We start from the raw sequence: 26,491 nt of genomic DNA, 5'->3' as shown, positions 1-26,491 counted from the left end.
TAATTACCGGCCAATGGACTGGTGTTGGTAAGACGTTCGCCGAACATTTTTCATAAGCCACTCCGCTCCATCGACTGACTGCTGGTTTGTCTCAAGACTTGGCCTACCTTATAGGAGCACAGGGGTTCCTCGTGTCTCCCGCCCTGACGCATCATTTTCCTCCACCTCGTGTGTCTCGTTCGCTCGTCGAGTATGTATACAAACACTTCATCATGCTGCCTGACGACTGGGCTGCGCGCTGCGCTGGCTGCTGTTTGGGGTCTTGGAGCCGTTCGGGTTGAGCAGCCCGATCAGTTCAAGTCGTTGACGCGATTTGTGTAGTAGCACATGTGAGATCGTCGGTCGTCGTCGTCGTCGCATTCGTCGCGGTAGTCGTCGTCCTTAGTTGTGTTTCCGAGGCGTTTTCGAGTACGTGCGTTCCAACCGTGCGTACACTCCGACTGTTTAAGGCATTTAAGAAAAATTGTCAACGGTCAACGATCAGCGAACATCAACGACAATCGGCGTAACAGGTTTATGGATGTACGTGACATTTTTTTCGGTCGTTTTCCAACTTTTAAATTAGCCTGTCCTTCCGCTCTTCTTTGGCTTTGGTCATGCGCTTGAGAAGTGGTTGGAGCCTTCTTCCTTATGGGCGCAAGAATAGCAACATCAGCAGTCAGTTTGCCAGTAAAAACACGGTTGCAGCTTCCCTTCAGTGAGATGATTTAACGCATGGATGGAGATTTCAATGAAGACAACGACGACGGAGCCCCTAACGTTGTTGCTTTTGAGGTCCGAAGCTTTGGCTTTTCTGTGTCGGAACGACACGGGACGTGCTCAATAAATGGTGCTAAGTGGTGAAGTGGGACCAAGTTGTCCGTAAACGAAGCAAGGGGAGTGACCAATGTACGTGAGGGTGATAAATAAAAGTGCAAACGTTCAAGAACTGCGTGAAATTGGAAGATTATAAAAAATCAACCTTGTAATAAAATAACCATGGTAAGTTGTAATAATAGATACAAATGAGCGTTGCGAGTCCTATTATAATAAATCCTTCCATTGAAGCGTGATTGAATTAAACGAAAAAATAAGTTCTATTTATGATCCAATTCCCACTTAAAAATGCATTCTCCAATATGTTGAAAAATTGAAAAAATATTTGAATTTTTTTTATTACCATGTTTAACATGGACAGACAGACAGTAGATATTATGATCCTGAACAATTTACGTAAAAGAAAATGTCCTGTATCATTTGACCTGTTAAAATTGCAACTCGTTCAAATATTGATTATGTTCATTTCGTAATTTTTTAGTTTTCGGTCTTACATCACATCGGTAGCTAGTGTTCCTGATAGCTTCACTACACGTTTTCATCTTGTCTAATAGTCCTCACACCGGTTCAACATCGAGACCGTCTTCAACCGATCCATTGCTTTCTGTGTTTTCCATCGATCTATCACTACCGCGGGATTACACAAACCCAATCACGGGCATTCGTATCTAATAACCATCGTAATGTATATTTCTCCACTTTACACAATGGGAGTGCGGGATTGATGGATAACACCAGCAATTTTCGTCGAACCTCTCAGCACAATTTGACGCGCCAACTTTTTTTTTACCCTTTTTTCTTCGTAATGAAGAAGCCCCGCTCTATCGAGTCTTACGGAAGGCTGTGCCCATCTTGGCTGGCTCAAAAAACGCCGAAGAGCATTATTAGCCGAAAGACGATGATGTTGGCGATGACTACAGTTGTCCATCGTTTGAAACTGCATGACTTAGCGCAATAACTTTTTGTGTAATTGGTTTGCGCTTTTTTCGATCACAGAATTTGATCCCGTTTTGGTCGTTCCTGTGCATCATGTAGGTAAACAGATCTAACGGGTTTCTTCTATGCTGACATTCTACCCCCAACTGGAACATTGACGCTTCTGAAATACTGGATTTTTAAAACACAATCTCCTGCATTTTGAAAGTTTAAATTTATGGAAAAATTCTTCAGCTGCAGGGAAAATTCTACTACAACTGGTAAACCAACATGTCAATGCAAGTCCCTAAAGGCTTTGCGTGTGATTTGCAATTTTAATTAGCTTTATTCAGATTTCCTAGATTTTCTAAATTGTTTAGGATGTGAGATCAATTGATCTTCCCTTCTATATAATTGAAAGCATCCCAGCATACCCATGCGAGTCCTTATAGTTGATTTTTTTTTTCGGTTCAAGGCATATTTGGTCTGGTAAATAAATTGTTATGAGCTCCTGAGCAATATGTGGTCGGGGTACTGTCAATCAGCACCAAACGCCGATGAAAAATCATCCAATTTTACGCAAAACACAACGTGATTTGATTTACAATGTTCTGAAACTCAGCTGTAAATATGTACATTGAGTGGAAGATTTTGATATATTGGAGGTAACCACTTTCCTTCGATGAGACTCGAACCCCTCAGTACTCGAGACTGCTGCTTTTGACCAACTAAGCTACAAGGGACCTCCGTCGGCCTTCGCAACTCATCGGCTACTGAATGAGCCTGAGGTTCCCGAATCAGACGCATTGTCGAATCACTCACAATTGGGTTGTTTAGCAGAAAAAAATATGAGGTTTCTTATAGTTTAACATAAAGAGCATGCTTTTCTGATCTCCAACATATTTTTATTTTGTTTGTAGACCTTTTATTTTCATTTTTGTATAGCAAACAAAAACCTATTTTAATCGATAGAATGACACTAACATTCATAGAATAACAGTAGGCCCATGCAGCATAAGAACAAATTTTTAGTCCCATATAAATTAAAAATGGAAATTAAAAATAGTTCCGGGGCTCCAAAAATTCTGAAAAATTGGGGTTAGGCTTAGTTTTTTATGCAGATTTAGAATATGTAAAACATGTATACCCCTAAACAACCCAATTCATTTCCCAAACTAACGCTTCCACATGTGTGTAGTACACATTCACATTCGAGTGAGTGTGCGTGTTTTTAATATCTGGCGGCTACACACATTCTTCATCAGCAAATGCATTGATCAAGTAGAGGTTCATGGTTCATTGATCAAGTAATTGCCAGTCAGTCGTCAAGGTCAGACCCGGCCGCATTGCGTAGGCAAGAGCAAGTTCAGTTCAATCAAAGTTTGACTATGCGTCCGATTTGGGAATCTCGGGCTCATTCGTTAGCCGGAAGTCCTTCGTAGTTAGTTGATTAAAAGCACCAGTATAGCGTACTAAGGGTCGTGGGTTCTAGTCCCATCGAAGGAAAGTGGTTACCTCCAATACATTTATCAAATCAAAATCTTCCACATAATGTACATCTGAGTTTCAGAACATTGGTAATGTAATGCATTAATTAATAATGCATTGTAAATTAATGTCTAAGTCGGGTGGTCCAATATCCGGAAATAGGCAATTAACTTTGAGCGTGCTTACAGCGGTACACTAGGAGTCAACTTAATGAAATCAGTATGGCGAAAGGCATCTTAGGTTCGATTCCGCAAAATTAAACACCTTCATCGAAAAAATATTTGGTATAATATATACTGTATGAGCATGAGCATAAGCATGAGCATTATGACCGCACAATTCATAGTTGCTATCCGTGATTGACTGAACTGAAATTGTACAGAGAACACAATAAATGGGGCTTGGGATTAGCTACCCATTCTCAATGTACACGTTTCGGGAGCTCAAATATTTAAAGTCAATAACGGCGCTGGCCACGTCCTTACGGTCATATAGGAAGGGAAGGATTGTTAGTCCGACTCTCGTTGCTACTAGAGACCGAGTATACCTCTGCATCTCCACGATTGTCTTGGGATAAGATATAGTTTTAGTTACAAAGGATAATTTATCTGGATTCACTTTGGTAAGCGTCGCGATCTATGGGATGGGAAATAACACTAATACGAGTTAAAAGTTAAAACATGCACGCCCGGTGGCATATGAAAACTGAGGAGATTCGCGTTTTGCACGACCGCACGGAAGCGCTGCACTCTGTACTCACTTGCTCGATGGCTACTATTGAAGGACGCGCTTTTTTCGACCGCGTGCGACATGCGCAAGAGATAGTTTTTTTTTTCTTTCCCGACGGCTAAAAAACGCACTGCACTTACTTGTTCGATGGCTACTCTTGTTACCGGCCGCGCAATGCAGAACACAATATTCGGCCGATCGCGCGATCGTTCTGCTGTCCGAAACAAGAGAGATCACGCATAATATAGATCACGTATAATATATACTATACCATAAAAAGTTCCTAATTTTGCGAAAACCCGCGTTAGATGTCTTTAGCCAAACAAATTTGTGGCGGTTAACTCATACTGGCTATTTGCGCATATACGATAGCGCCTGGGAGCTGGCAGCGGCGAAACTGCCAATAATTCATTAAAAACCCGTATTGAATATTTCTCGACTCAGTAATCAAGGATATTCTTCATCAAATAAGCGGATAAATAGATAAGAATGTTGCTTTGTGTTTTTCTTATGAGAAAAGAATCGCAAGATAGTCGATAAGCCGCTTGGTGCGCTTTAGCAGAACCCCGACCATGTTGTACCAAGAACATCTGCATTAAACTAATAGGAATCGAAAATTATGCGGCTTTGTGGACTTGCCTGGACATGTTGGGTTGCTTTCGGTTTGTTTCCTGGCGTAATTTACCTGGTAGTCCAATTGATCTGATCAGTCTAGAGCAGCGGTTCTCAACCTCAACCAACCCCTGGGGTACCTCGGACAAAAATATGTAATGGCGAATGTTTTACAATTCCTATCAAAACTTATTGATAAAGTTTGTAAACTTTGTCTGGTACTTAATATGCATGGCGATGTCATGGAAATGGAAATCTAAGTCAACTGAATGATACCATCCATAACAAGCACAGTGTACGAAGGGCTGTGGCGCTGCCGCGATTCGCATAAGAGTCCCATGTCGATTTTTGACGATTTTGATTTTCTGCCCAAAATAAGTTTAAAATAACCCCATCTTTAAGAAAAACTGATAAAATAATAGGCTTTGTTCTAGAAATTTGAAGATCAAAACCCATTTGTGTTGTCCCATCTTGCTATTTATTCGCATAACAGTCACATTCCAGATTTTGATACACTTTTGCACAAAAAATAAATATAATTATGGTCCATTTAATAGTTCCATACAGATAAAGAATATTATGCCAAATTTTCTGAAAAATTGCAGGTTTTATTAATTTATTAGATTTTTTTGTATTTCTCCATGTAAAACGAGTTTGAAAAATTCAACGAAATATTTCTCAAGTTGAAGAAAACTGACATGGGACTCTTATGCGAATAGGGGCAGTGCGTGACAAGTAATAAAAAGGATAAAACGTTGAAAATGGAAAATGAATCATTTGTTTGAGAAACTGCATATATCCATTTTACACAAATCCGAGAAAACTACAGAAAACTGTTTTTGAACTAATTTGCATCAAGTCTCTCGATTTCTACGATACAGATCAATAGCTTTTTTGGCAAAACTTAACACCATGGGGCACTTCTAGTTCGTAAACTGCAAGCTGTACTCCGTAGTTGGTCTTCAAAGTGCGTGTACATATGTAGTTTCTCAAACAAATGGAAACATATTAATCAACTTCCGAAGAATAATTTTTTTTTCGTATTTTTTGCCAGAATACGTATTTTTGGACAAGGATTCAGAATATATAAAAATCTCATTTGGCCAAAATATGTCACATATGCAGTTTCTCAAACAAATGGTTCAAATTCTAAAAATGTAATAATGTGTTAAGAATATGATGCTGCACTGAAATCTAAAGGTCTAAAGGTTCCATTTAAGAGACATAAAGGCTTTTTATTCGAAAAGCTTAGTTGCTTCGGGGTCCTGTGGTCCTCCTTAGCCGTGCGGTAAGACGCGTGACTACAAAGCAAGACCATGCTGAGGGTGGCTGGGTTCGATTCCCGGTGCCGGTCTAGGCAATTTTCGGATTTTAAATTATCTCGACTTCCCTGGGCATAAAAGTATCATCGTGCTAGCCTCATGATATACGAATGCAAAAATGGTAACCTGGCTTAGAAACCTCGCAGTTAATAACTGTGGAAGTGCTTAATGAACACTAAGCGGCGAGGCGGCTTTGTCCCAGTGTGGGGATGTAATGCCAATAAGAAGAAGAAGAAGTTGCTTCGTTGCTAAAGGATTGAGAGCCTCTTTCTACGCTTCTCGGAAGCCTCCTGTCAAGTAGGTTGGAAGCTCCCTTTCAAAAGGCTTGTAAGTTTTCTTTCAATAGGAATAGCCTCCAATAGACCAATCCAATACAAGTTCTGCACAAAGCTGTACGATGAATACATTAAATTTAAAATAATTTAATTTAAATTGAAAAGTTTCGCGAAACTATAAAAATTTGATCCAACTTTGTGAAGAGCCATATACCCCATTAGTTTTGAGGGCCATTTTTCATGTATCTTAAGAGTTACGCTTATTTTTATTTACAGCAAAGAGGGGGCACCTTTCAAGAAAAAGGTTAAGAACCGCTGGTTTAGAGAATCTAGAACATCTGCCTTGGACAAATTTGAAGAATAAGTCATACATATAGGCTTAAGGTCTGTCTCATTTGGAGAATAAATTTTGTGAGTGACAGTTCAAAAATTAAAAAATCACCCTTTCATAATAACGGCTGGTGCTACCCAGCAAATCCAATAAGACATCGATGAAAAATGATTCAATATCTGTCAAAAGTAATTTTGCTCTGCGAGCAGGGTTATTCGATAATTATCACTCCGGGAGTGGGGTTGACAGATGGCCGACCCCCTAAACCCACCCAAGTAGCGGAAGGTTACTTGAAATACTCTCTCTGCTAATATCCTGGTTTTCCCAAGAACTGCCTCCCAGCATTACTTCTGGGGGATAGGCAGTACTTAATGTACTCGCTCATTCATGCTCCCACAGGCACTCATCCCGTATGAGGCGTACTTGGGTGCTCTCTCTGACACACCCTGACACTCTTTCTGACGCAAAATGAGTCTTACTTGGATGCTCACCCTACCATCTGATTCACGCTCTAGCACACTTCCCCGCGCTCAGCCTGTTTTCGCTCTAACTAACCAATCACAAGTGAGTCATGCTTGTCGACTGCTACTCGGCGCGCCGGTTCCATAGTACCGGGCCCAGTATTGAACCTTGCGGTACTCCTGCGGTAATAGGTACGCTTCTCTGTACGGTCTCCAACGTTGACTTACCCTTGCGAAAACCGAACTGATTGCTTGACAGGCCGTTCGTACCCTCTGAGAACGGGGTCAGCCTATTGAGGATGATCCTCTCGAGCAACTTGCAATTGGTCCGCGTAGCGATGGCCTGAGTAGCACAATTTAGACCGATTAGGTTGCAGCAACTCATATATGACTGGATTTGGTTGTACGAAGGTCATAGTAACTCGTTTATGACAAGTGTGCTGCTTGAGGGTTGCCCGGCGGCTTCGGCCTTCGGCAACAACACCAGTTTCTGTCTTACCCATCTTTCGGGAAATCCACATACATCTAGGCATTTATGCATAGCTTGCCTGAACATATTTGGGTTCGCTATGATTGCTGCCTTGAGAGCGGTGTTTGGAACTCCATCAGGCCCTGGAGCTTTGGTGTTAGCGTTACCAGGGATTTGGCCACCGCGAGTAACTCTTCGTTTGTTTCTGGAGCCGCCATTTTGGCCGTACCCATGTTGCCTTTGCGGTGCAGGAGGACAGGGACTTGTGGCTCAGGACGGGAAAAGTGCCTCGATAATTCTCGCCAACCTATCTGGGGACTGTTCGGGGGTGGTCTTGACCATCACTTTGGTCTTGGCCATCACTATCCTGTAGGCGTTACCCCACGGATTCGCGTTATCTCCTTCGCATAGGTTGTTGAAACACGCTCTTTTACTGCTTTTAATGGCCTTGTGAAAGGCCAGTTTCGTAGCTCGAAACACTTCACGGCGCCAACGTATACTATGCTACTCGACTATTTCTGGAGGCGCAAACCTTAAGGTCTAAAGCATTAACAGTGTCCTCATTTTAGCATTTAAACAGTCAATTTTCAGCTTTGGAGCAGCTATGAGCAAATTACAACAGCGGAAAGTAGACCAAAAATAGGTTTCAATACATGATACCAGATCATTCCGAATCGTTCCCGAAAAAACTTTAGCCAAATTTTCTTTTTCCATACAACTTTGTTCGGGAGATGCTTTACAGCATTAAATTCAACAACTCACCAAAAATAAAATTTACAAGCTACAATCATCAAATTTTGGAATCAGTTCATATATGTATGTAGTTAAAATAAAAAAAATATGAGTTTCGCTAAACGAAGGAAAAATTTGTTGAGGTTATGTCCGGGTTTCCGCCATTGTGCGGGCACGTTGCATCCTTCGTCTAGCCTTGAGGCAGGTTGATCGTAGGGCCGCAATCTCGGGACTCCACCAGTATACCGGGCGTCTGCCATTTCTCGGCCGGGCTTTCTTCGGCATGGTGGCGTCACACGCGCATGATATGACAGCTACCAATGCATCCCCGCTTAGACCTTCTGTGTTGGCTTCCAGTCCCAGGACCGCAATGAAAACTTCGCTGTCGAAGTGATTGGTTCTCCACCCCTGACCTGACAGGGATCCCCGCCATAGTTAATCTTAAAGCGAATTGCTAGATGATCACTATGGGTGTAACTCTCGTCCACCCTCCAGTCTAGGTTTGGTGCCAGACCAGGACTGACAAACGTTACGTCCATGACTCCATGACTCGACTCCGTTCCTTCTGAACGTGCTAGCGGACCCATCATTGACTAGCACTGCGTCGAGCTTCGCTAGTGCCTCTAGTAACATTTGACCCCTTCGATTGGTACAGCGGCTGCCACTTTCCACTGCCCAAGCGTTAAAATCTCCTGCTATGACGACCGGCTTACAACCCACTAGGTCAGACGATAGCCAACTTATCATCTGGTTGAACCGTTCTAATGGCCTTTGAGGCATAGCAGCTACAATAGAACACACCCCAAGCAGCACAACTTGTTTCACTACTGAACATTTCACTGTGTTGCAACTATTCGGAAAGAAACAATCTTTGCGTATGTGCCATCAAATATAACTCTCTTGCAATCTAAAAAGCGCAAGAGGTGGAGCCTACGGAAACATCCTTCGATTGCAGTAAAATTTCAATAATGTTGCAAAATACTACAGCGGAAAAAAATAAAATAAAAATATAAAACTGGATTCGATTTATGGATCTTGTGATTGATAGTCCTTCACTCTACCACAGCACCATTCAACACTTCGAAGGGACTGCACGTTGACTCACCATAAAAACCATACGATTATGAAGTTTTGTGCTCGGGGTTTCTGTTACTTGATTGCACCATCACCGGAAAAAAAAATTGTGAGTTGTCAAAACGTTGAACTATGCTAAATTAAACATGACGACACACTCAACTTATCTGCAACTTAATTTGAACAAACAAACCAATTTTGAAAGACGCATTGAAGTTACATGGTAAAAAATATGCAACTTGATGATTTTGTTTAGTGTTTGAAACATAAAGTGCAGTATTCTTTGGTTGTTTGTTTCCAAATGTCAAACACGTACTGAATTGCAATGTTAATGAAACATTGATCACAACTCGAACGTTTTTGACATCTTTTTCGTGCTTTGATGTTTTCACCATTCACCCACCACGTCCTAGACAGGCCCCCTAACTCGCAGAGGCCGTGGGGAGGGGTCGTTAAGCCCTTAGACATAGTCCCTGCTGCTCGTGTATAGTGGGTGTAGCACTCTCTATAATCCTTTATGGCGTACCAGCATGAGCCGTAACACTAAAAGCCTAGTACATACTACGTAACGAAACTGATCAGAGTATACCTGCTTATTAGATCTGTTCACCATTTTCAAAAGTATTTCAGAATTAAAGTGCCACCCTCTATTTTAATGAGTATGTTAAATGGAGTCTCCTGACCAATTTTCAGACAAATCCATGAAAATTAAGAGGTACATCAAACGAGATTTGTGATTTTTTAGACTTTTTCATAGAAATGTCGTCTGAATGCATCGATTTAACTCCACATATTAGAAGCATTAGTCGTGAATAGATTCTTTAGACTATAATCTACCACTTTGTCATTGATATCAGGATGTTTAGAGGGCCTCTTCTGTGACTTTTTACTAGATTTGGCTGGAAAAAATGCCTAAAAACCAGAAAAATAATTTTAGATGTTTCTGGTGGTAGAATAAATATTCAATATGTGTTCAATTAAATTATTGCGTTTATTTCCTTCGAGTGTTGCGAAAGTTTCGTCCATACTTCACTGAAAAATAATCTTCGGGATGTAATAATACAGTTTTCATGAAATACTCAACATTTGAATAGGGTAGTCAAGCAAGACCATTCCCCCATGGATGCTAAAACAAGCCTAAAACAAAGGCCAAATCTAGTAAAAAGTCATAGAATAGGCCTCTAAACATCCTGATATCAATAACAAAGTGGTAGATTATAGTCTAAAGAATCTATTCACGACTAATGCTTCTAATATGTGGTGTTAAGGTGATTATAGAATGAAGCCACAAATCGGCCATTTTGTATACCACGTGCTTTTCCAATATTTGTTTCAAGGGCACGAGATAAAAGAACCATAACGCGTATGGGGCTGAAATAATGGAAGATCGTTTGCTTAGTTATGCTGAACAATCATAATTTGAGTTTCGGCACTGTACGAAAACTATCACGCCAGATTTGGGCTTTTGGAATGTATGTAGATAAACGTGTGGTGAATTTGAAATTCACCACGGGCTTCATTCTATAACCACCTTAAATTGATGCATTCAGACGACATTTCTATGAAAAAGTCTAAAAACTCACAAATCTCGTTTGATGCACCTCTTAATCTCCATGGATTTGGTTGAAAATTGGCCAGGAGACTCCATTTAAGATACTCATTGAAATAGAGGGGTGGCACTTTGAATTTGGAATACTTTTTAAAATGGTGAACAGGTCTACTGCTGATGTATCTACGATTCGCAAGCGCATATCGCACCATATCATATGAGGCGAAGTGCGTTATAACTTTTGTTGATTGGAAGCATGGTCAGGTTAACTTCCACCATGCTCACACTGACAAAAAACATCGCGGATGAGCTGTGGGGACCTCTGTATGTAAGTGTAGAGGTCATTGCAGTTCATGCGCGGTGGTTGTTGTCGGAGTGCTCGTCTACTACGTGAGCTACTGATGGAGACCGCTAGGTTACTGTCATAGCTTGAGATCGACGAGTGGTGAGATTACCACTCTTGAAGTCGATGATGTGTGTTAGCATAATCATGAGCGATCTCGATAGTTCCCCCCTGATGTATTGCGGGCCGGTGATATGGACTAGTGAAAGGGTTTTGCTTTTATTGGATCGGGTAAGAATTACATGACATACCCATCCCCACACTGCCTCTTCAGTTGCCTGGACGCAGATTTCCGTTTACCCTTGTTCAATAAAAAAAACCTCGATTTCACAGCAGACGCCAACCAGAAATTTTGAGCCTCCAGCTACGTGATTGCTGCTAGCCTCACTTGCACTAATAGACATTTTGCTGGGTTCTTATATTCTCGCATTTTGTGGTCCTCCTACATATACTGCTTCGATCAGATTCTTCACAATTCCATGACAAATGATCTAACTCGAAACATCTGAAGCACACTGTCAATTACTAATACGTACTCAACCTTGTTGGCTTGTTGGAAGCTTCATCGACCAACATTCATTGGTCTACTGAAAGCTTCATCATTGCTATTTGTTCTCCAAACCGAACCATCCAGTCGATGTCTGCATTGCTCTGTTAGAGCTGCTAATAGATTATCCTCTATTATGATTTGTTCCAAATCTTTACGTTGAACGAATGCTTCCATACTCGAAACTTTCACCTTTACTTCATTTCCCAAGACTTCTTCACTGAGCTTCTTGTAGCAAGAGCTCTTGATTTTCGAGCCCTTTTAGAGCACGAACATGATTCACCCATTAAGGATGCACATACGTTCTGCACTTCCAATCCTAACTCCTTGAGTTTTAGGTCTGCCCTAGGTCTTCGAGACCTCAACATACTCGTAGTTTTTTGTCTTAACAACAACAACTTCGCCTTTATTCTTCTCTTGAATTAACTGATTCCTGTCTGTTCGATTTTTTATTGTTCTTTTTATATAGCGAATCAACTACCATGAAGTGTTTCTGCGCCAGTACCTACAGGGTTCTTATGTTTTTATCCTCCTGGTCTTCTGGTGGAAATGTGGGCCTTTCTGGAATTGAACTATCAGTGGTCGCCACTTTAGTTCGCACTCGTTCGCGCTCGATTTGCTCGACCCGCTGAATCTGTTTCACCGGGTCTCTAACGACTTCTGTGAGAATTCCGCGCAGCTTAAGAGCAAATTCATTGATGTCCTTGTGGTCGATAGGATTTCTGCCCACGAAGTCGTCTGCATCCGTGCAGTCGCAATGCATTCCTACAGTACGGTACGAGGAAAAAAAAACAGGAATAGCCTTAATAGATCAAATGCTAACATATGTATGTCAGTTGATGGAAATGCATCTCATTCTATATATCTAAACTGCTATTCCGGCCCTTTTGGTTGATCTTCTTATTACAAATTGGCTAAATAAAAATAGGCACTATTACCGATAGGTGGATTGATCAGGTTTCTTACTTAGTTCATTGTGTTTTAACCAGAAATCATATGTACAATGCTATATACAAGATGTTTAAAATTAAATTCTTAAATAAAATTCTTGTCCATTTGTCGCGGCATCACGTTGTTACATTTTCACATATCGAAACGCGCCGACACTCATTTCATCATATTGAAGCATGTCAAAAAATTTCGCGAAACTTCCTGCTCTCATACCAACTGCTCAATAATTTGCGTTCAAGCGCACGTGTCCTAAATTGAATCCTCATAACTGTTATCAGTCCGCACACACCCATTACTTGTGCAGCTGCACAAGCTGTGATCCATCGATGAACATACATCCATCGTTCATAACGACCTGATCCGCCGCACATCTCTTCCTCCATCGCGCGCTTCATCGTCCAGCATCTTCCGAACGAAGCGTTGCATTCCAGGACCAGAAATTGCGCGTTTTTCCTGCTGTGCGCGCGCACACACTATCGACAGGCTGCTTCCCTTCGTTGGTGCTTATTATCAGCAGGCCCTTGTTTGCAATGCAATGCAACCACTGACTGCTGGCTGCTGGTGCCAAACGAGGTTGACATTGCGTGTCCGTCCACTTTTTTCATGGTCAACCCCAATCGACTTCGACGTTGACAGCGTGTGTGATAATGAGCCTGTTATTGCCTGTACCGGGCCGTGTCTTTCTTCAGCCCCAAATCATGGTTCCCCTTATGCACTATTGTTCAGAACAGATGAAATTGAGTTATATTTGAAGTTGAAGTTGAGACATATTTATCATATTTAGATGTCTTTAACAAATATTTGACTGTACAAAACTAACGAAGATACAAATAGTATGTAAAAATTATACATTCACCTATAAGCTATGAACATTTCCTCGCAAAAATAAGGTACAAGGCCACATGCGAAACAAAAACAAAGTTTTGGCCCATTTGGGTGACGGTGCATTGGTTAGTGAATGCAACCTGGAAAACGTGCCATGATGATTGCATCGATTGGAACAAAGTGAAAAGTTGCCCAGCCATGTTCCATTGCGTTCCGAGTGCCCCGCGAGGTCCATCCCTAGATACAATGTAGTGAAGGTATTTTTTCCCCGCAGGCATTTACTTGAGGTGGAAATTGCAGCTGATACATTTGACCTTTTTCTACGGTGTTTCTCTGTCCTGCTGTGAAATTGCTCACGAAATAATTGAGTTAGTGGACGTTTTACTGCATTAACAGTCATCGATGGAACGTTACAAGGAAAAGAATTCAAACCTGCACCCAATCAGACACTGACCTCTAACGAGATCTATTTCTGAATTATATTTTTGCCATTTTTTATAGAATTTCTCGTCGATTCAAGTACGAAAGTATTGGAATTGAATGGATAAGTACTAAACTCGTCTTATGACAGGTAAACTTTTGAAAACTATTTTAAATTGTAATGCAACTGATAGAGTACAGAAAGGTAGAGAAATAATTGAAACTTTCTCTTATTTTTTGTGTTGCTATGAAAGCTAAACACCACCGACTTGAAGGTACGGCACTAAGTGTCATAAAAAGCTGTTAACGAAGCGGACACATTTCCGTCAAGAGGCCAGTAGTCACAGCTTCAACAAACCCACCAAAACAAATGAAATCAATAATTAACAAATATCTTCGACTTATTCCAGCCGTTGTTGTTCGTTCGCGTGCTTGCCGGTAGTGTGGCAAATCACTTAATAACGCGCTTGGCTAAACGATCCACCGTTGATCGTTCGTGAGGTAAAAAGTGTCGAGCGGAGTAAGCGCGACCATTGAGTGAATAATTGCAATACTTGTCGACGAGAGGTTGGTTTTGCCCCCTTTGAACATCACTCACTCGATCGTCGACCGATGCAAGGCTCGCTCACTTCATGCTGCTCCGAACGCGCCTCCGACCACCGTGCCGCCGCGTCAACCAGCATCCATCCTTGCCTTGGCAAGAAACCTGACCGGTTTGCCATTAAAGAACAATTTCTGCTCCGTTCGGTTGCTGCCAGTTCGATTGTGTACATGTTAATAATCTAATTATAGTTTATAAAGTCAACATACCACCACCATACACAACCGCATGATTTATTTTCAAGAAATTGCTCCACACAAACACAAACACCACTCGAATCGAATTGAGGCTACCACGGTGGAATAATGCTGCAATGTGTCTGACCAGAAAAAAAATCGAATTTGAAGTCCGTTTACGGCATAAACTTGTTTTTTCCTATTCACCTCTGATTTTATAGAATTTTTGTGGGAGTTAGACTTTTTGTAAAGCTTTCTTACTGATAAAGATGATACAAAATGTGTATTTTCGGGAACAAGTTTGCTGTATACAAAAAGTAACACCCGTGAAATTTTTAAATAAGTTATTTTCTGACCTGATTGTGAACGATTTCAATCTCAGTGCAACATATGCTTATGACAGACATTTGATTCCAGTGTTATTTCTAAATCATGACTTATATACGCTTTCACTGCTGATGCAGTTCCTCACCTTGTACTGGAGGTACCTTCACTTGAAGCGAACATGAGCACTGCATTCTCAACAGTAGCAGTCTATCGAACCAGACGCAGAGGTTTGTATAACCAAACTTCAAAAATAGCTCCTGCCTTCTGATCCAAACAAACATAGGCCCCTTCCGTCCGTTTGACCTCCCCCACCCGAGCATTTAGGAATGTTCTTACCGACGGCGACTGTTCGATGCACCGTTATCCATTTTGATCGGTGCACAATCGTAACGGCGGTCAATCATTCAACGGCATCATGGCACGGTTCAGCTGCAGGAGAGAACGTTGGCCATATTGCCGCCGCTTGGCGTATTGGTTCCGCGCCACCGTTCGTTGATGATTGATGCCTGGCAGAACCAAAAAAAAACTCCCCTACCGATTTCTTGGATGCCCATGAGAATCCAAAGGCAGTACATCAAATGTAATGAGAAAAGGGGAAAGGGGATAACATATATATAACGGGGGGCTTGTTGGTATTTTTTAACCTTTATTTTATCGAAAGGATATGAAATCACGGACATACCAGTGTACAAACTTAAATGAATTTGAACGATAAAACTATACTTGTTGAACAACTTCACTTAAATTTACTTCCTTGACATCTTATCTAACTAATCCATATTATATGATCTACCCCCTTCAAGAAAAAGAAACATGATATCAAGCGTTCCAAAGTAACGACGGTATTGGCGATTATAATGAGAAAGCAAAAAAAAAGGTTTCGAAAAAGCGCAGGAGTACGATATGGATATGCAGGTTATGAAGAGTATGCTCTTGTGTGATCGATCACGGATCTGCACTCAGTGCCCATGTGCCTTGGACGAAGGTGATAGTGACAGTGTTGGTAGTTGTGTTTGATACTTGGATGTGTTGCTGGGAAGCTTGCGTTGATCAAATTTTATTTTTTAGTCGAGGAGGTAACGGTATTCTGGTTACAACTTGAACCTATTGTGCACTTGAGTTTATGAAAAGTTTAATGGGAATTCAGAAACTAAATGTATTCCAATAACCGAAGTTTCGGGATATTTGATATTTTATCTGTGCATAAAGGTTCCCTCCAACACACGCTACGCGATTCTATCGCTTGGCGACTGCGATTCTGTCGCCGTTGGTATGGAAGAATAAATGAAACATTGAATGCAGCTACCCAACTATAGAATCGCTGCGACTAGTTGTCCTAAACGCGGCGATGAAACTGCTTAGGAAGAGCCTTGAATTCCGACAGACGCGAAATTATTGTTTCATATGTTCCTACGTCACAAACCATTTCTCGCATCCGTTCTTTATTGTACGGTGATAATTCAATGGACGACAAATTCTGAAGTTTGTATTCGCTCATGTGCTGTATTTGTAGTTCTCGACCTCTAAAATTGATTGGTTACTGGCGTTTGGTGTTTGATTAGGAAAATTCCGAGATTATTTGGACAAAGTATGAAGGGGATCATCGCTTTAACGGCGTTTAAGTCATGTTCAGGTAAGTTAAAATTCTAAGTTATTACGATATCTGAATGTCCCCATGAGTATTTTTCAGGCAAAAATGGGAGGAGGCCAAGGAAAAAGATAGGCAGGGATTTTGAAAACTGCTCAACAGCGTATAAGCATAAAAGCATATGGAGACGCAAGGCACATTTGTGTGTGATGTGACTAAAATTTTTCACGCAAATTTCATCTCATCCTTTTTATTCAATTAATGAACAAGTGTGCAATTTGTATGGTAGGTTGATTTACCTAGTAAACGAGTTCGTTGCCAACCAAGTTAAGTTATTCTCAATATTCCTAGTTCTAACCGCATTAAATCCGTGTTCCTCTGCTACATCAAGCGATACCTACAAGAGGTTATGGGCACCCCGAAGGAAAATGCGCAAGGAATCCCCCAGTGTTCCGGTGGGCCTGGTTTCGAAAACTGGAGTTTTCACGTAAAGATGTTCCTGGATTCGGCTGGCATCCCGAGCAAAGGCAGATAACTGAAATGATATCAAACTGATAACATGCTAAGTTATCCTTATTATCATTTTGATATTCAGTTATCAATCATGTGATTAACTGATAACTGAATAATAACAAATTTTATTATCAATACAAATTTGCCATTTTCTTTAAATTTTCGCGTCGTTCAAATATCGTACTAAATATTCTATTCTTTCAAATAAACTAACTTGTGGGAGCAACTTCCCTATGGACATATTTTATGGTGAATGGTCATCCCAACTTGTTTAACACGAGGTAAAAACTCTACCATATAAAAATGCGAATCTTTCTTTTATAAGATTTACCACACACATTAGGATAAAGCTTGATCCAGCTCCCCATTTTCACCATAATGGCGGCTACTATAAAAGTGTGACAAGAACTGTTTCTTAACACTGAGCTGAAATGTTCGTCTAAGCAGACGATGATTTTCCCTGTTACCAACGATATCTATAGATTCGTTTTTTTTCTGGAATTTGCGCAAGAGTTCAAGTTTTCTTATTTATTTTATACTATGCTTATTGACTTTACTTTCATTTCAGGTGTCGTTGAATAATGAAGTATATATGTATCTGAGAACCATACGATGTAGGAGTTGAATTAAAACTTAACGTGTACTTGCAACTCCCGAAACATATGATCCAAGGGCGTATGTGCTCATTCAGGAATGGTGCATACTCTTGACTAACCGCCTACTTTGCAGGACAACGTCTATATATAAAATGAGTATGCGTTTGTTTGAGGCAATATAATTCACTTACGGCAATATAACTCATCTTGAAATCCGCAGTGTTCAAATATATGGGGAAGCGAAGAATTTAACTGTCGAATAATCAAGAAATTGCAACGATCTGGTGTGATTTGGAGAAAACAATCATGATCGCACTGACGTCGATCTAAGTGCAGCGCTGCAATATGCTCAACTATTGACAGTTTTGAACTTAAGTTTGAACGTAAAATACGAATCCAGGCAAAATCGTTATATGCAGTCAAACCTCCACGATAGTTAAGGGTCGGTCGACTCATGGAAATATCGAGATGTAGAATGGAAGATTATTAAGAAGGTGTACTGTCATCATAGTAATCCATAAAACAATTTTCAGTGTTGAAAAATTTGCTTTTTGAGTCGATATTGAGTCATAGAAAATCGACTCCTGATCTTTCACTGCATATAAATAAGAATGAGTTGAGATTTCTGTTGTCTACAAATATCAGAGTTTAAACATGCATATGAAAACACAAACTTTCGACAGTATGCATAAATACTTAAAAATATTAGCGAAAAACTACGTCGTTCTAGAATCTGTAAAAATTACAAATCAGATGTTCCCAAAACGGGGGAGCACTGCGTTTCAAAAACTAACAGACAAATGCCATAACAACCAAACTAGCACGTATCTTTGTTTGAGGAATATCATGGATACTAGAAATACCACGAATACTATTGCTGGACAATGATTAATACTATCGCAAAGTTTAGAGTTACTTGCCCCTTGAGAAAACATGTAACTCACTGCGACATACAAGATTTTGGTTTTGTTTGAATAAATCCTAGCACTTAAATCGATTTACAGTGTTGCACAGCTAGCAACCTAATGATTGACAATAAGTGAGAAAAACTAACCTGAGGAAGATCGGGAATGATTGCCTAGTATTTATATATTTATTTAATTGGTCACAACTGAAAAAAAGTGTTCAATAAAAGGACGATGAACTGTATCCTAATTGATTGTCGACTTGCTATTTTGAATTAAATTCGGTTTTCATTTTTGTTATGTTAAGTGGTAATTCAATCAAAATGATAACAATTCTAGTTATCAATATAATTTGATAATAAAGTTTGTTATTAATAAGTTATTCTGCCTTGCACTATGTCCAGTCATACGGCATCATGATTTGATTATAAATAGTCTTCAGTAAATACAAGATTGTAGGAAGCGTAGTGCTCTTTTCTTTTGCTCCACAAGAAAGCGTAATTGGGTGAGTGCCCAGAGACGTCGCCGTACAATCACGTGATTCGAGTTCGAACCCCAGTGAATGCCAACATTTTTTTCAATGCGTAACGAAGTCGGCAAAGAAGATTTAACTATTTTGGTCGATAAAACAGTGATGAGTGATAACTAATTGATAACTAAGTTAGTTATTTGAGTCAATAATATGTATAACAAAATGTGTTATCAACTTGGTATCAGTGATAACTTAATTTGTTTTCATTTAGTTATATGAGGAGCAAAATTCTGGTATCATTTTTGTTATGTTGGCTGTTAATTCAGCCAAAATGACAACAAATTCAGTTATCAAAATGTCCGATAACCGGATAATAGAATTTATTATCAATAAGTTATTCATTTTTGCTCGGGAGGCTGTGGACCTTGACGGAAGATTTGCCAGAAGCGGAAGCGGACAAGGTCAAGTTCGGCGATGAAGATCGGAAAGCGAAAAGTCTAATCGTTGGATTCCTGGTGGATAAGGTTCTGGAAGTCGTCCGGGACAAAGGCAGCGCGAATGAGATGCGGTCAAGCTTGAGCCACGTTTTCGCGAAGATGTCTGTGGCCAGTCAAACGCTTCTGCGAAAACAACTAGGTCGAGGGAGCACCGATGTGGTCCCACCTTTTGACGTTCAACGATTTGGTAAGGCAACTCAAAACGGCCGGTGCGAAGCTGGAGGATGGATATCTCGTGTCCAAGCTGTTCATAAGTTTGCCAGACTCGTACGATCCCCTCGTAAGGGGCCGTACACATATTACGTAAGCACTTTTGGGAAGAGGGGGGTCTGTTGTTCTTAGCTTTGGCATAGCAACTGGATTAGCCTGAAACGCAAGCCAGCTTAGCATAACAAGCTTGAAAACTGGTTTAGCTTTAAGCAAAAAGCTTTTGAAACAGCTTTAGTTTAAACTGCTTTAGCTGACAACGCTTTAGCTTAGCTTTAACAGCAAAACTTTCAAGCTTAGCTTTAAGCTTTAACAGCTTTAAGCAACTTTAAGCAGCTTTGAAACAACTTAACTTAGCTTAGCTTTAAAGCAACATGGCTTAGCTTTAACCAACTTTAACGAAAACTTAACAACTTATGGCTTTAAACGAAACACAAGCAACTTTAAAAACTTAGCTTTAAACCCAGCTTTAGACTTAGCTTTAGCCAGCAACAGCTTTAAGCTTAGCTTTAAAGCAACTTTAAGCCAACTAGCTTAGCTTTAAACTTTAAATAGCTTTAGCTTAAACTTTAACAAAACTAGCTTATTTTAAACAGCTTTAAGCAACGGCTTAAGCTTTAAGCAACTTTAACTTTAACAACACAACAGCTTTAGCTTGAGGCAGCTGTAGCTGGTAGCAGGCTTTAACCAGCTTGAAGCAGCACAAGCAAGGCACAACACTGAAAGCTTTGGTGGCTGGCTGGGTGAGCGACGAAAACAGGCTTTGAGCCAGCTTTGACCCCAGGCAGGCTGAGCAGGCTTTAAGCAGGCTGAGACAGGCCAGGGCTTTGAGCTTTGGAGCTGGTGAGCTGAAGCGAAGCTGGTGCAGGCAGGCAGAGCTTTGAGCTGCAACTGACAGCTAGGCCAGCTTTGACCCCGGCTTTGAGCCCAGGCTGAGCCCAGGCAGAGCTGGGCTTAGGCTTTCAGGCAGCTTTAGCTGAGGCGGAGCCCAGGCAGGGCTGCTTTGCACAAGGCAGGAGCTGGCCAGCTGGCTAGGCTGGGGCCCCAACAGGGCTGGGAGCCCAACTGGCTGAGCGGGGCTGAAGCTGGGGCACAACAGGCTTTAACAGCTTCAGGCAACTGAGGCTTTGGCTTAACTTTAACCCGGGCTTTAAGCAGGACTGGGGCTAGACTGAACAACTTTAAACGGGGCTTTAGCTGGGGCAGACTGGCTGGGGCTGGGGGCAAGGCAGCTGGCAGGCACAAGCAACTGAGCCGGGGCTGGGACCCAGCTGGGCTGGCTGGCAAGCAAGGCTGGGCTGAGCTAGGGGCGCGGACCTGGGCAGGCCGGGCTTGGAGGCTGGCTGAGCGGGCTGGAGCAGGCGCAGGGCTGAGTGGGAGCTGAGGCTGAGGCAGGCTGGAGCGTTTGAGCAGGCTGTGAGCTGAGGCCAGGCTTTGAGCCCCAGGCCCGGGGCAGCTGGAGCAGGCAGGCAGGCTGGAGGCTGAGGCAGGCGGAGCAGGCAGGCTGAGGCAGGCGCAGGCGGGCACTGAGCTGGAGACGGAGCACTGAGACCCAGGCTGGCAGGCAGGCTGGAGCGGGCTGGAGGCGGGCTGAGGAGGCCCGGGCTGAACGGGCTGGCGGCAGCTGAGCCCAGGCACGGGCAGAGCGCAGGCGGAGCAGGCGGGGCGGGCTGGAGCCCAGGCTTTGGAGACGGGCTGGGGGCTGGGCTGAGGCTGGGCTGGGAGCGGGCTGGGCCGGGCTGGGGACCCTGGCAGGGCTGGTGGCACGGCAGGCAGGCAGGCCGGGGCTGGGCTGAGCCGGTGGGCTGGGGGCTGGGCGGGCTTTTGGGGCTGAGCTGGGGGCGGGGCTGGGCAGGGCTGGCCAGGGCCAGGTGAGGCTGGGGCTGGACGGGCTGCGGGCGGGGCAGACTGGGCGGGCAGGAGCTGGGGCTGGGCCCAGGGCTTGGGCGGGCTGGGCGGGGCTGGCAGGCTGGGGCTGGGGGGCTGGGGCTGGGGGCTGGTGGCCGAGCTGACGGCACTGAAGCAGCTGGGCTGAGCTGAGGGCTGAGCAGGCTGGCTGAGCAGAGCCAGGCGGTGCAGGCAGGCTGCAGGCAGGCTGAGCAGGCTTTGAGGCAGGCTGAGCAGGCTGAGCCAGGCTGAGCCAGCTGAGCAGGAGCCAGGCGAGGCAGGCTGAGGCCCAGGCTGAGCCAGGCTGACAGGGCCAGGCACGAGCCAGGCTGAGGCAGGCTGGGAGGCTGGGCAGGCTGGAGGCTGGTGGCTGAGCCAGGCAGGCTGAGGCCAGGCTGTGAGCCCAGGCGCATGGAGCCCAGGCTGGAGCGGGCAGGCAGGCGGGCTGACGGGCTGGGCGGGCAGGCTGAGCGCACGGAGGCAGGCTGAGCAGGCTGAGACGGGCCAGGCTGAGGCGGAGGCTGGGAGCTGGCACCGAGGGCTGGGCCAGGACTGAGGCCCAGGCAGCTGAGCCTGGGCGGAGCAGGCTGGGCGGAGCGCTGGGAGCCCAGGCTGAGCCCAGGGCTGGGCGGGCAGGGGCTGGAGCCCAGGCTGGTGGCTGAGCTGAGGCCCGGGCTGGTGGGCTGGGAGGCGGGGGCCAGGCCCCGGGGCCGGGGCCATGGCTGGGGCGGGCTGGGGGCCCAGGTTTAGCTTAGACTGGTGGGGCTTTAGCTGGGGCTTTTAGCTTGTAGCTAGGCTGAGCACAACAGGCTGGGGCCTTTAGCTTAGCTGGGGCTTAGCTTTAGCTTAACAGGCGGTTAGCTTTAGCTTAACACCGGGGCTTTAGCCAGGCTGGGAACACAGCTTAACTTTAGCTTAACCAACAGCTAACAGCTTTAACAGCTTTAGCTTAGCTTTAACAGCTTTAGCTTCAAGCAACAGCTTTAACAGCACAAGCTTAACAGCTTAGCTTAGCTTTAGCTTAGCTTTAGCTTAGCTTTAGCTTAGGTTTAGCTAGGATTTGAAGTAGGTTTAGGATTTGGATTAGCGCTAGGATTTGGATAAAAATTTAGTTTGGGATTTACATAAGGCTTTAAATGATGATTTGTATTAGGATTTGCATTTGAATACACAGCTTTAAATGCATAAAACGTCGAGATCTGGTGTTATCTAAAACAAAACAAAAATTTCAAGGAAATTGACTTTTTGGGACGGAGCAGACACAAAAACGGGGGAAACAGTCTCCAGGGGATGAGCTCCCTGGGGGCCGCTCCAAAACGCGGAGGGTTACTACCCCGAACAAGGGTAGTGGGGCTGGGAAACTGAACCCCGGCCAGGTACCTCCAAAACCGGGGGAGGAAGGACCTGGAAAGGTCCGTCCACTCAGGAAAGACGGTGGTAAGGGGATACAGCAGGCTGAAAGTTCTCAGCCGCACCAGACCAGGGAAATAGAGGGGGGTGACGCCTCCTGGACCCTGGTCAAGAACAAGAGGAAACCGAAGACGTCAAGGGCCGAAAAGAAGGCCCAGGCGAATGAGAGTAGCAAGAAGTCTAGGGTAGGCGCCAATCGCTCCAGGGGCGATGCCTTAGTCATCACGTCGTTTGAAGCTAAGTACTCGGACGTTTTGAAGGCGATGAGGAGTGACGTCAAGCTCGGTGAACTCGGCGCCGACGTACGTCGAATAAGACGTACCCGGATGAGCGAGATGATCCTCGAGCTGAAGCGGGGCGTCTCGCAAAAGGGCACCGCCTACAAGAAGTTGGCGGAGGAAGTTCTAGGCGAGACAGTCAAGGTGAGGGCACTCACTACGGAGGTGAATCTAAGGGTTAAAGACCTGGACGAGATCGCCGAAGTCGAAGAGCTCGTCACGGCACTGCGGCGACAGTGTGAAGTGGAGACGCCCACCGCAGCCGTTCGGCTACGGAAAGGTCCGGCAGGGACGCAGGTAGCATTGGTTCGGCAATCTGCAGCGGACACCTCCAAGGTAGTTAAGTTAGGGAGCGTCAAGGTGGGATGGTCGGTATGCCCTGTGGGCGTATACGAGCAACCCGAAGTGTGCTTCAAGTGCCTGGAACCGGGGCACAAGCAATGGGACTGCAAAGGCCCTGACAGGAGCAATCTCTGCCGATGCTGCGGATTGGAGGAACATAATGCACAATGATGCACGAACCCTCCCAATTGTTTGATTTGTTCCAGCAAAGCTGTGAACAGCAAGCACCCCATGGGGGGTTCGATGTGCCCGGCGTTTAAGCGTGCTGCAAAATCACAGTGCAGGTAACGCTTGCCACATGTGGTCTGGACACTACCCCGGACAACCTAGTTCGGAGGATGTGTAAAGATGAAGTTGGCTGGAACGCCGTTTTATCGGCTATCGCCTAAATCGTCTCGGAGCTACACAGAGGGTGGCGCGTGGACTCAAGGATGGCTAGTTCAGGCGAACTATCGAACTTTATCGAACAAGTGGCCGCGCGAAGAACAACATGGTATCGTCGCTTTCGCGGCGTCGGTCAACCGGGCGGGTTGCGGTCAACCGGGCGCGAGGACGGAAAGGGGTCCTCGTCAAGGCTGGGGTAGGCGTAGGCACCGCGTCGGCAAGTCCCTCTGTGTGCTGGCGAATAGGCCCTATCGCAGAAAGGTCAATTTAGGGAGCACGCGGCATCATCATTCTTGATACCAGTCGTGCAGAGGGAAGCAGGCGCGAAGTCGACCCTTTCCACCTTCCGAGGACATAGGGCGTGGTAAGGCCACCTGGAAAACCGGCAACGCGCTGGCACGATACCATGGTGTTCTTCTAAAAAGTCAGTTACGATGTTCGGTGCTGCAAGGACACGCAGCTAACCTCGAGGCTGCGTTGTGCACTAGCACAACTACTACTGCACTACTTTCTGGTTGTACCGAAGGGACTATGGGCTTGGCGGCAATGGAAACGGTTTAGTGGGTTGGGGATGTAGTCCTGCCTCCCTCGGTGATCCCTAACCCCGCACTTCCTGGTCAACCCAGGATGTCTGTTGAGCAGATTCCCCCTCCATTGCTTAGGAAGAAAAAAACACACACACACACACACACATACAGACATTACCTGAGTCGATTGGTCGAGCTGAGTCGATTGGTATATAACACTATGGGTCTCCGAGCCTTCTATCAAAAATTCGGTTTTGAAGTGATCCTATAGCCTTTACGTATACTTAGTATACGCGAAAGGCAAAAATGGTGATGATTCGACACTCTGTCTTGGTTGATCACACTTATCACCATCGGCCGACTCGAGACCATATTCAATGTAAATTGCAAGGTATATGAAGTCTAGGTTTCAGTTCTCCCTACAAGTACAAGGATGGGGTATTCATAAGGCTTCTTAAAGTTGATATCTACAAAAAACGTCTGACAAAGAAACGAAGGTTCTTAAACAGAATTGTTAAAGAATCTAACAATCACCGGTTGGGTGTTCAAATCTTGTATTCTTTTCTGAAAAATATCTTTATTGTAAACACGATTCAATAATGTAACAAAACACGATCCAATTTATTGAATCGTGTTTTGCTTTGTAGGTACAGCAAAGCAGCGCACTTGCTAGGACAGAATGTGATAATTAAATTGTGACTGTCTTATTGTTCCTTCGATTAGTTGCTTGAACGAGAAATTCACTAGTGCTTGCGAATAATTTTTCTTTGTTAGATCCTCTAAATCATGTACCTATACAGAATCAAGGTAAGCTCGTAAAGATGTTAATGTCAGTTCAAAAATGACGAGATCGTTATCGCAGTTATCGCAGCAAAATAAGGCCAAACAAAATCGTAGAGCGTTGGCTTGCTTCGTCCCAAGCAGCGATTGCAGTGCCGTCAATTGTTTACAGTGAAAATTTCTGTGTCGTACATGTCCAAGTCCCTTGTGTTTGCATACCGTGCTCTAAATATTATGTATAGAATGCTACTCACTAATAGAGAAAAGTTTACCCATAAAATGAAATTAGTTGCATAGTGAAAATTGTAAATGGATGATTAATAAGGTTTGGATCAAATGTATTAAATCAATACAACTCTTGAGAATCATGTATATAACATTTGCAATGAAGTTTTTTGACGAAGGACTACGTCTGTATTTTCTATATTGGGGTACACTTTACGATTGCAAAAATCGGGGACCGTTAAAATACTGATTTTTAACTATTTATTGTTGATAATTGATTAAAAGTTTGGGAATAGGTAAAGCAACCAATCATGTTTATGCATCACTAGCACAGACATCAAAAATCAATCACTTGCGGGTTGGGATCTAATCCTCAGTTTGAACAAGGTTTCACGTAGAGCAGACACATCAAAGCGATCGCAGCGGAGCGGACACAGCGCTGGTAACAATTTCAACGAAAATCCATCGCATTGGTGGTGGTCCTCGGTGTGTTGCTGCAGATCTTTCAACCTGTATTTTATATGAAGAAAGGGTTGACTACAAAAATAGCACTGTTGCGATCCCGTGCCGCCAGTGGCGATGCTTTTATTACATTACATTTATCACAAATTGTGGTGTCAGTTAGTTGTTGGAATGGCGCATTGGGGAAAGAAAATTGGTTCTTTTCTGGACTAGCATTTTCTGAACAGAAAGGTTTAATTGCGAAAATGAACTGCTTTGGTGGCATCGGGTTTGGCGTGGTAGCTTGGTAGCTGTTAGTGATTCCATCCATTCAAATTGACTGCATCATCTCCCTTCGACGCGCTATCAAATTTGCTATTCACGATTGAGTTTTGCACTTTGAAGAAAGATTATTTCGGATAGTCGGATCAACCTTCTTTTGTATAAAATGGTGGCTTTTGTATAAAATCAATGAA

General features: G+C 43.6%; 1 long non-coding RNA gene across 1 annotated transcript in view; it reads left to right on the top strand.

Annotated features, from left to right (window-relative positions):
• Positions 1-313: 313 nt before the first annotated feature.
• Positions 314-26,491, top strand: part of LOC134214162 (uncharacterized) — a 109,220-nt gene continuing 83,042 nt past the window's right edge. The window contains exon 1 of the long non-coding RNA XR_009979685.1: positions 314-981. This is a non-coding gene — a long non-coding RNA (uncharacterized LOC134214162). The remainder of the gene's footprint in view (positions 982-26,491) is intronic.

This window comes from Armigeres subalbatus, chromosome 2, assembly GCF_024139115.2.
Source record: "Armigeres subalbatus isolate Guangzhou_Male chromosome 2, GZ_Asu_2, whole genome shotgun sequence".
Classification (NCBI taxonomy): domain Eukaryota; kingdom Metazoa; phylum Arthropoda; class Insecta; order Diptera; family Culicidae; genus Armigeres; species Armigeres subalbatus.
Note: the sequence above shows the minus strand (reverse complement) of the source record. Positions and strands in the feature narration are given on the sequence as shown.